The sequence below is a fragment of the Lycorma delicatula genome, chromosome 2 (genome assembly GCF_047948215.1).
Source record: "Lycorma delicatula isolate Av1 chromosome 2, ASM4794821v1, whole genome shotgun sequence".
Classification (NCBI taxonomy): domain Eukaryota; kingdom Metazoa; phylum Arthropoda; class Insecta; order Hemiptera; family Fulgoridae; genus Lycorma; species Lycorma delicatula.
In genome coordinates this window covers 233,927,879-233,936,737 of record NC_134456.1, presented here as the reverse complement: position 1 = coordinate 233,936,737, position 8,859 = coordinate 233,927,879, and positions in this window count along the sequence as shown.

Genomic DNA, 8,859 nt, shown 5'->3' with positions numbered 1-8,859 from the left:
TTAGTAATGGAAATTAATTTTTTGAAAGAAAAATAATTTTTCAAGAGGTTAATAATTTTTTTTAAATTATTTTTATTAAATTTAAAGCCTATTTTAAATTCTATTCATTTGAAAATAAATGTTTTTGTTAATGATTTTTATAAGTAACATTAGTAAGCCAGCGAGTTAATGATGAGCAATTCATTAAGCTATCTTAGTACAACTATAAATATTTAAAAGTTCAAGGTTTTATTTGACTAGTTTTAGCTGGCTAAAATTTGTGAACAAAGTTAACATACTTTGTAAAAAATGAAGACATTTATTTCCTTCTTTTTAGCAACTAGTAGCAATGGCCAACTACATCTGTTTATGATAGATGAATTTTAGTGCGTAAAAAATAGACCTGGCCTGACCGGGATTAGAAACCAAAGATCTTTGGGATGACATGACATTGCAAAACATTGGGATTAACTGCAATTTGAAAATACAGCAATTAAAAAATATATATAAAAAAATCAAGATAAGATTCTTATTTTTTTAAACACATGTAGTTAAGGAAATGTTGAAAATATTTTATGATGACAATAAAATGTTACTCATAATAAATAAAAAAATAATCATATATTTTGTAACAGTTTATTTTAAACAAAAACAAAAGAAACTTAACAAAATTTAAAACACAAAAAAAATTTGTTCTAATTCAGACAAGACTGTTTTTTTTCTCACAATACCCAGACACTAACCATTATAACTACCACATACAACCAACAATGTCTTAAATATTTACATACGTCATTTATTACCTCTAATAGAAATATGAAAACGTAACATATTCAAGAAAACAGAATAACAATTTTAAAACTAATTTCCATTAGCACCACTCTAAAATATAAAAAAAATATAATAATCATCGAGCAATAAAATGGATCAAAATTAAAGAAAAAGTTCTAACATAAATGGATAATATTATGCTTTCCAAATATATATAAAAGTTATCTAATTCAAAACTTTTAAATATTAAGTATTTGATAATTAAAAAAAGTGCAAAAATATAATTAAAATATTGCATATGATAAAAATTATATAGTATTAATACTGTTATATTATTTAAGAATACTGTCTATCGAGGTTATAAAGAATAAATTTTATACCGTATTAAAAATAATATTACCAAAATTTACATTAAAAACTGATAGTAAATTTTAAGACTAAGTAATAATTATTAAATATCATGAATAAAATATTATAAAACTTATGTATAAATTTAATTAATATTCATAAGATTTATATAAAAATGTTTCTATTTTACAAGTAAAAATATTGTAAATTTTAAAAGTTAATTTTAAAAATAAAATTAAAAATATATTTAAATTTTACAGTTAGCAAATTATTCTATATCTGTGATATATAACTATAACAGCATTTATATTCTCAAAAATGTTATATTCTGTCTGCTATAGAGAGATGTAAGCAAAAGTAAACAAATAACATAAATCTCAAAAGTACTTTTTGAAATAATTATTAATTATGAACAAAGAAACATATAAAAACAGCCATTCATTCCTTAAAAAGGCACTCCCTATATATATATATCTTTTTCATTGAAGAAATTCATTTTATCTGCAAGGACAACAGCTATAAGTTTTACTTAAAATCCAGATTAGAGTACAATTAATAAGCATACAAAACCTTTATTATGTATAAGATAAAACACAATCATCATAAGAATTTCTTTTAAATGCACCATAGTCCTTTAAAATGTTATCACACACTTGATACTTGTACATTTTCTCAAATCTTATAAATTTTGGCCAACCCTTATTCTTTTTGATTTTGGACATTATTAGACACCTTAAGGAAAGAATATTTCAATGGTTTTTTTTTTTTATCTTTTTCAGGTGGAAACTTTTATATGCCTTTAGAAATGGTGCCTCTTATTTTACTTTAAACCAAAAATAAATGCTTCAATATGGCAGTTAATGTTAGAGCATAGTCTGCATATGATGCAAAGTACCTTAGTGTTAGTAGGGATTTGAGAAGTAGGAAGGGTTACAAGTAGACTGATAAAATGACAAGATGATCAGTTTTTGGTTCGAAAATCAAGGCTTACTACGTCCTTGTTTTTAGTGACTGGTATCAGCTGATTTTTTATTTTTTTATTTTAGGAAAATGAAAAAAATTAATTGTTAACTGTTACCGTTTATTTACTGTATTGGCATGGTTACATGGATTGGTTTAAAAAGAACATTTTTTTACTTTCATTTGTGTGGCTCTTATACTGTTTATCATGGATAGTTCTCAGTTATAGTGATGTTAAAAAGTTAATGGTGTTCTTGCAATCTTTTTTATATTTATTTTAATTATATTATTTTTGTCATTGATTGGCAACAGTTTTTCTTTAATTTTTTAAGGTTATATTACATTTATATAAACCTAAATTAGATTATAATTTTGAATCGTTTATTATTTGTTTAAAAATAAAACTGTGTGGTGTTATAAAATGTATAAAACTTTGGAACACCAACAGAATGATGATCTGCTTTATTTTTTTTCTTGCCAACTACCCAATCCCAGACCCTCAGATCTTCTCAAAACAATGGTCAATGATGATACACCACCCGATCCAGGATTCTAGATAATAGGAAAATTAATTTATTTACAGTTGCTACCATCTCTTTAGTAAACAGGGATAACAGAAAGCTAATAATTTCTTTTCTTACAAAAGAAACAGTCTAAATCTTATATGTAAATCTTAAAATTAAATTCTTCTTGTAACTATATTTATAGATCAAATTATATTTAACAAAATATGTAATGTATCTACCAGCAACACATTACAACGATTTTGCACTTATGTTAAGAATTGTTATTATAATTAATATAACATTAAATAATATAAAAAATAAGATGATAAACTTATCAATAATTTTTTCAGAGGTTCAGTATCATAAAAATTAAGGTAAATTAAGTAAAAATCAATTATAAATTTGAGCAAATCTTAATTATTCATTACAACAAAAACTATTAACATATCTGAAAAAGTTATTCACTGTACTAAATAATATTACACCTACAAATATAATTATAAAAAATAATTTATTTTTATGAAAATTTTATCTTTTTTAAATTTATATTTCATACGATGAAGAATAATATGGTTATATTTGTTTTAAAATCAATAGCAGCAAAAATACAAAATCTTAATAAAACTATAAGGCAACTGATAAGAAAATAAAAGATAAGAAAAAGAAGATAAAAGAAAAGAAAATCAGCTATTGAGCAGAGAAACCGCACATATTGAGTAAAAATAATAATCTGCATATACTATTAGAAACGATTTTAAAGCACAAGCACTATAAAAGCTGCAGTTGGAACACCACTAAATACAAAGGGCTGAGCACTATAAAGGCTACACACGGAACACCAAACAATACAAAAGGGTTAAGAAAATGAGCAATGGTTCTGTATAGTAGCTGAAAAAGATTGCCATTTGATTATATGATTTGGAGTTTCTAATATTTAGTTTTTCTTTTTAGACAACTTCAAATGAAATAAATATGCGTTCTTGTTAGTATAACATTCAAGATTCTGCTTCTTACATATCTTGCAAACTATCTTTACAAACTAGTAGGAAATGTCATTACTGACAACAGTGCCATGGTAATATAAGGGCGCTGACTACTAAACACATTTGTTCACAAATAACTGAAATTCCCTGCAAATATCAAATACTTTCTATCCTTGAAAGGGTAATCGTTTATATTTTCTGGAGCCACCCACAGATTATGTAAGTACCTTGTAGATCACAAAAATAATCAACATAGCAATAGATCAATCTCAACACAGGCCAAGCGTAGTGGCAAGTTACTTTCAACTATTTCTGGATTGAAGCAGTCTCTTATAGTTCATTGTTGTTTAGACAATGTTTAGGTACAAAGAGCTGTGTAACACTGTCTTTACAGATGTCATCATTTCATAGAATATTGAGAAATTGGTTCCGTAATATAATCCAAATCTTAAAAATGTGGAAACTATGTTAAAAAGCAGTTTTTTTTGTAATAAAACAATTGATTAAGGATAGGTAATTAATTTTTATAATCAGATAGTACTTACTTTCTGAGTGTGCCTTGTAAATTATATTCCACTTGATATTTTGGTATAGTGAAATAATCATTAGATTAATGCCAGTTCTTAATAGAATACTAAAAAAAGTAGAACATCAGAATGAAAGTTTCAATTTCACCCATCAATAATTCCTTACAGAAAGCAATTCAACCAGCAGAAAATTCCATTGTATAAAAAAAATTCATACACAAATTAGATTCTTGTTACCAATTAACACAATCAGTAGTTACCAATAACAAACAATGGTCAATGTTGTACCATTAACAGACTAACAGACACTAAAAAAAAATCAAGATGATTAATTATAAAGTACTTATTAAACAAAGAAAATTCCATTTGAACCATAAACTGCACATTAAGTTTTAGTTAACAACAAATGATGTTACCAGCACCCAGTAAGTAGGATAGTCCAATTATCAATAACAACTCAATTTCATGTGCATAATAGTGATAGTAACGTTAAAGGATAAATGCCACTCGCTAATCTTCTCTATCAATCCCAATTACTCTTGTCTGAATTTCAGTCTCAGGTCTTTGAAACTAATGCCATTAAGTTTTTGCTACACATCATAAAACCTTCTTAAATAGACCTTTCATTAAATATCTCAAAGTAAATTGCTTCAAACACTTACAACAACCATTTCCTCACACAATACAGAAGGTAGCACAAAAAATTTCTCAAACATTACAAAACATCAACAAAAGAAATCTAAAGAATTCTCTTATCTGCTATTCAGTATAAACTTTAATTAGAACTAAAGACTGAAATTTCTTACAAACATATTAAAAAAAGAAGTAATTAAATAAATGATTAAATCTAAGAGTTAAATGACAATAAATTCCAACAACTAATAAAATTTACTTAACTCATAAAAAACCTGAAAAACTATTTTATGAAAGGTAAATAGCAACACAAGTTTTTATGTAGATAAACTTTTAAATAAGTTAAATGATAATATCTAAACATTATACAAATGTATTATCAATATATATTATTTATTCTATGGTAACATAATATTCTTTTCTCCTTCAAATTACAGTAAAACTTCAGAGCAATTACTATAATCTGATTTAAATAAGACTAAAATAAAGACTACTTCAAACTGTTACTACATTTTCCAAAAATCTTGTTATGTGATAGATGTAAAAATATCAATACAAATAATATATGTATATAAATATAGATATAAATTTTTTAAATAATAAAATAATGTATAAATTACATTATTGAACATGTATTATAATTCTAATGTTATACAATATATATAATAAATTAACACATTATAAATATTTATATTTATAATGATTTTATAGTAATATTTACAAAATATTAATTATATGTAACATAAATACAGTACATATTTTAAATATTATACACATTTACAAATAATAAAGATCATTAATTTATTTAATAATAGATTAATGATTTCTTTTAAGGGCAATTTTAACTACTGTAATGTAAAAATAAATCTAAGATCACAGTCGTGTAATAGTTTAAAAATATGAATCGATAAGATATATTATTTTACAAATATAATTCCTGACATATAATAATATATGTATATTCCTGTACGTAACGGTATGTTTATTCTGTTTAAAATGTGTTATTTACAAAAATAATTTTCTTCATTTTTATTGTTCATATAACACAAAGTAATAAGAAATAAAAGTAATATAAAATTTCTGAAAAAATCTCATTGACAGTGATATTAATTATTAGTGATATTATAAATACAGAAAAATAACAAAACATAAAAATATATGTTTTTTACAGACATAATCATGAATATTAAAAAACAATAACTATTAATTAAATAAACTACAAAATACTAATTTAAAAAAGGCATGAAAATTGAAAATCAAAATTAATTGCTAATAAAGATTTTGTTTATTATACTTAAAAAATGAATTATTAAAAAAAAATCATTTACCATTCTGGCAATTTATTTAATGCATAGTTCAACAGTCGTTGAGTAAGACTAATGTAGTTTCAAAATATGTAATGAAACAGTTGATTATCATCTCAAGTGTAACATTAATCCTTAAAATAAGTTTTGCAGAAGTAAAGTGTTAGTTATTCACTCCACTTGTTTTTGTGATAAATTTTTAGTAAGATCTAAAGTCGAAAGATACTTAAAATACAGCATTTTCCAGTCGTGAAAAGAATAAATAATACTGAACCTAATTAAGAAATATTTTTACTCCACTAAAGATTTTTTTCTCCTTCTCAATCATAAGCAAGTTAGTTGTAGGATTACGATTTGATTTAACTCTTGACTCACTCTATTATCAGTACTGAGTGATGTGGGATAAACAAACAAAATAAATGTTCATTTATAACACAAAGAAAATTATATTTCCAAAAATACCATACCACACACAATTATTCATAAAAAGATATCTATTGCAAAATCATGGTGAGCATTATAATCTTTTCAGTTAAATTTTATTTCAGTTTCAACAGAAGTTCATCAACTGGAAGCAAAGGAACTTTACACTGAATATTTCAATACCAAAGGCGATTAAAAAACTATTTCAAATGGAATTTATTGGCAATTACAAGACCAATAACTATTAAAACATGATAAAATTGCAAAAATAGCTTTGTACATCCTGTAACAAATCAGTAATGCAGATCAAATTTCCATGTTTTTAAATGCTACTAAATTCAACAATCAGCAAAAAGAACAGATAGCTCTGAGAAAAAAGGTACATAATAGTTTTCTATTATAGTGGTCAGCTAGAGATTACTACCGCATACCATTTCTAAATTGTATCAAAAATAAAAATATACATTTACAAGAATTAATGAAAAGATTTCGATGAAAAATTCCCTCATTCTAGACTGTATTTCATGAATCTGAAAAATTGAAATTGACCCATGCTGAATAAAAGAAATATACTGGCAATCTACAGTTTTTAATTAAGTAATAAAAAAGTAACAAAAACTATGAAACAGTTTAATACGAATAACATAATAATAGCAGAAACTGCTTATCAGAAGTTCAAGGCTGTTATAATCAATATACACCTTGGGTGGAAAAAATGAACAATTATACATACCTTCAAAAGAAATAAAATGTAATTTCAACAGATTAAAATTACTTAGTTTGGATTTCACAAGTCATAAAAGTGAAAAGTATTTTTAGAATGCAATATATCAAACATATTTACAGCAAAAAATTCAGAGAGAAATAATGAAGACAATTAGATGTTATGTTACAATTACAACTAATCATATTATAATTACCATATCAATTACTTGCGCAGTTTAAAGTATTACAAATTAAGAGATATTACTGTAAACAGACATTTTTTTAATCTGTAGTAGAGTAATTAAATTATTTTATAATTTTTTTATACATTTATTATTTTTTTTATGTAATTTAACAATATAATGCATCTAAAAACATTAAAAATTAATTTAATTGAATTTACTAAAGGTTTGATTCCACACAAAAACAAGGGTAAAATAATTTAAAACAAGTACATTTGCAGTGTACATTAAATTTACCGCCATTAAATAACTTAGTTTATTATTAACAGAGAAAAAATTAATAGCAATAGAAAATCTCCAATAAATATAAAATACTTCAAACTTAATGACAGTATAAAAAAATAATTATATCAACCTAAATAAGAATATGTACTGACTAGAAAGATAAACAACAAATTTAACCAGAAAAATATATAATGTAATCAACAATAAGTAATACAAAAAATGAACAACACAAAAGAAAAAAATCCTAAACACAAAAATCAATTAACCATAAGTAAAATAATAATAAACTGAACCATACAGCCTTAAAAATTGATGTTAATAATATGTAAAATAAAAGCACAAATGTTTATTTTTACATTCAGCAAGATTTATGTTTTACACCTACTTTTAAGAGCATTAATGGGAGATAAAATAAGCAAAACTTTCATATAAACAGATGTCCAAAAAAATGTTTCAATTTTAAGTTAGCTAAGAAAAAAGATTTCATGTGAATATCTAATTAATATAAACAAAATTAAAGTTTAATATAAAAATGAAAAAATAAACTTTACTAATAAAAAGAAAATCATTTACCAATCTTTTATGAAATACTTTAATGATATTGAACATAATACTATAACAATGTATAAAGATATACAACTGCATTTTTTCAACTTACTAAAAAATTATGATTGCTTTATGGTAATTAATATCACTTATTAGAAAGTCAAAAATGTGTAACTAATCAACAAAATTCAACGCATCTGATAAGGACAACAGTATGGGTAATATGTTTACACTGTTCTGGGATTTGTATGGAAAAATAAAAATCATATTAAATAGAATGTTTATACGAAATCAGGTTGGTCATTTTTAGTTAGTTAAATGTTAATAACTGTTTGTTTTGTGTTTGATTTACAATCACAATTTTTTTTTTGCAATTTAGTCGGTTTTATTTTAAATAAAAACTACAATTCTAAACCTGTATATTGTTTTTTTTATTTTCTTCATTTACAATCATTTTTCTATAAAACTTTATTTATCTATTAACAATTTAACAAAGTTACTTTAGGTCAAACCTAAAAAAGTACTAAACATTTTTGAATTTGTAAGAATCTTCTTTTTAAGAGATTACTGAAGATAGAATTCTGTGACCCATTTAATTTTTTAAATAATACATCATTAATTTTGCTCCATAATCGGTTGCAAGATTTGCAGTATAGCATTATTTTACCATTTAGGCAAGAAATTAAGATGAGATTTTCCACTAGCCT